The sequence below is a fragment of the Arachis ipaensis genome, chromosome B06 (genome assembly GCF_000816755.2).
Source record: "Arachis ipaensis cultivar K30076 chromosome B06, Araip1.1, whole genome shotgun sequence".
NCBI lineage: Eukaryota > Viridiplantae > Streptophyta > Magnoliopsida > Fabales > Fabaceae > Arachis > Arachis ipaensis.
The window spans coordinates 38,054,374-38,057,941 of record NC_029790.2 but is presented as its reverse complement, the minus strand read 5'-3'; positions in this window follow the sequence as shown (position 1 = coordinate 38,057,941).

Here is a 3,568-nt window from a genome sequence, read left to right as displayed (position 1 = left end):
TATCTTTTTTTAGAAACTCATCTAAATAAAGAATTTTTTATTTTAATAAATAAAATAAATGTAATAATTACTGAAATAAATAATTTTAAAATTTATTACCGAAATCCGTCGCCCTCTCTTATCTTGTTTACACTGTAAATGAGATAATTTTTCGCATATTGTAAACGAGATACGTGTAAAATTATCTCGTTCACAATGTTAACGAGATACAATGAGACAAATTTCTAACAGCTATAAAATGATGTCTAACTCTTGACATTTTCCACATTCTTTTCATATATTCTTCTGTCCCGTTTTTCTCACAAAAAGAAGGCAACAATGGCTAGTAATAGCATATACATAGTTGTGTTTGTTTATCCCAATTATCGTATGAGAAATTGAGACAATTGGGTGATATTTGAGTGTGAGAACTCGATTCTGTTGTGCATTCAATGCGTGAATTTGTTGTCCGAGTTGAAGAGTTTGATTTTGAGCAACCTTGGTGGCACAGAAACGAGGGAGGTCGGAAGGGTAGGGTATAGGTTGCTAGCACTGTTGGGTAACAGAGTTTTCGGGTTTCGAATATTTCGGCTTCTAAGGGACGAGTATGTGTGACTCATGTTCGACATCCATGGGAGAATCATGGTGGAGCAAGTGATGGAGCTTTCTATCGAGGTTGGAGATGTTGGTGGTGGTGGTTCTGTACACTCGACCTATGTATAGGACGACCGGCCTCTTGTACCACCACCATTCATGTCGCCATTCCAATGGCGGACATGGAAATAGGTGAGGAAGACTCTAATGAAGAGTACGTTGTCGATAGTGGTGACAGTGATTCTTCTGATGGGAGTGATGACGAGGAGTTGTACTGGAGACGCCTGCCGAGACAGCTGTGTGCTATGTTTTGCCTCCCCCCACCCAATTCTAGCGCTATCAGATGTACCAAGTCACTATCATACGTTGGATATGGACGCCATGCATGAGAAAACTTCGTTTTCCAACATGGGAGAGGAGGATTATAACCTAGACAGTGGGGTAGAGTTTCGGGTCGGTGACAGATTCAAATGCCGAGATGCAGTGATGCAGGGTGTGAAGAACTACAGTATTCGCTGGAGTGCAAAGTACCAGGTGATCAAATTGGACCGATTAAAGTATCATGTGCAATGTCGTTAATCTGCAACTGGCTGTCCATGGAGTCTCTATGTTGCCCTTCGACAGAACCTCGGATACTGGTAAGTTCAAGTTTAATTGAGGCGTACTTACTCATTTATGGTTGTCATATATTAAGTACTTTTGAACCATGATGCCTAAACATGGCTGTTTTATTTCGTCAGGGAGGTCCGAAGGGTTGGTGGAGCGCACACTTATTTAGCACCCACCATGTCCTAGGACCATCGACAGTTAGGTAGCAGTCTCGTCTGTAAGGTCATCTTGCCGTTGATACAGTCCAACCCCTCCGACAGCATCCCTGTATTGCAAGGTGCGGTCCAACAGAGCTATTACTTCAAACTCTCCTACAGAAAGGTCTGGATGGCAAAGTAGAAGGCAATTGCTTAGATCTACGGGGGTTGAGAGGAGTCATACAATAAAGTGTCGAACACTACTTCAGGCGCTGCAGAGTTGTTTTCCGGGAACTATTTTGAGCTATGGGCAGCACCGTACTACGATGGGCACCTTCTGGTACGTGACTGTAGCATGTTCGATAAAGTATTTTGGACTTTTCCATCCTGTATTGAGACTTTCAAGCATTGTAAGCCGTTTGTTTCTGTCGATGACACGCATCTATATGGCAGATACGGTGGGATGTTGCTTATAACAGTGGCACAAGACGGCAACAGTAATATCCTGCCTATTACTAGAAGGGGTTGTCCTAATCAACCCACAGACGATGCTTAGTGTAGATAGTCCTTTTATGATGGTTTTATCCTTTTATTGTAGTAGGACGACTGCCATCCATGTCCCCCACTTTTCCTCCTCAACGAACCAAGGAAGGCACAAAGCCTGTAGATAGGGGTGGAAAAAGGCCAAACGGCCTACCAGGGGCCTACAGCCTGGCCTGGCCTGTTATAAAATAGGCACAGGCTCAGGCTCTTATAAAAGCCTTATTATATTAATAGGTCAAGCCCAGGCTCACTAATTAGCCTTATTGGCCTGTTAGGCCTGCCTGGGCCTTTTAATACATAATTACATATATAAATAGTTTTTTTATTATTAGCAAAAAATATTTTTATTTTTATAAAAAAAATTAGCAGACCTTTTAACAGGCTTTAGACCAGGCCATGCTGAATAACAGGTCAGACTTAGTACTTTGAAAAAAGCCTATAGCAGGCTGCAGGTCAGGCTCAGGCCAATCAACTACATGACAGGTCATGCTTGTTAAGAGCAAAGCCTGGCCTGACCTGGCTAATTCCATCCCTACCTGTAGAGAACCGTGATATAAATAATAGTTAGCACTTATAAACGAATGCAACATAAAGGACTAAAATGAAAATGTGGTGGTGTCAAACATGGTACTAACCTCATCGAATCGCAACCTGTCGATCGATACTCTCCATCGGAGGATCCTGGCCTCATGCTGATCTCTGCTCTACTGATGCAGTCCAACCAACCTGATACCAATCAAAAGAATAAAAGTAGTTCATTATGCAGAAGGTCGTAAGAAGTTACAAATTGATTACTAAATAAATTAATAAACAGTTGTTACCTCGTAGCCATAGGATACATGTAGATGGCTCACTCCGGTGGACACCACTAAGAAAATCTCAGGTATATCTAGGACATCAACAGCAGAGTGCAGCCAGCAATGTCCATGACGTCTCGGTCTGCTGTCGAGCACAGTGACTGGTACGTCAAGGCCAGTACGGCCGAGCTCCAAGACAACGTCCGACACCGCCCAAAATCCTCAAGAAGTGGGAGTTAACGCAGGTGGACCAAGTTGTTGGACTTGTCCGTCATTAGATGTCCTTCGATCATTAACATGATGTAGCATCTAGTGTACTATCAGAGGGTCTCTGGGTCATCCATAGGGGACATCTACTGGACACGATTCTGCAGCCATACGAGTTTCAGCGTAAACGACTCCTTCCTTTACGCCGCCTGCTGTGGAGCCACCGGAGGCCTGGCACCCAGCAGCTGCTCCACCAACTACCACGTCTCCGTCTGGTACCATCTACCGAAGTCACGAAAGCACCCCTAACAGGTCCCTGTGGGCGCGTAGACCTAGGTGGTACACCACATCCTACAGGGTGATAGTGACCTCACCCCACGGGAGATGAAACGTGTGGGTTTCCTGACGCCATTGCTCTACGAATGCCGTAATTAGGACATTGTCGAATGTAAAATTCTTGAGAGGCATTATGTCGCCGAATCCAGCCTCCTTCAAATTCGGGACGATGGCGTCGGATGGAGGAAGGGTATGACTCACTCGCTGGGGCAGTAGAAAGCGAGGCGCCGAGGCCTTTGAAAAAAAAATATATATTCACAATTATCAATAAGTAATTTTAAAACTTTTATTGGTTCTTTTAAGTTTAACGGTCCTTATGATATCACTAAATTTTTAAATAGTTTTCTATATTATTTTTATTAGATT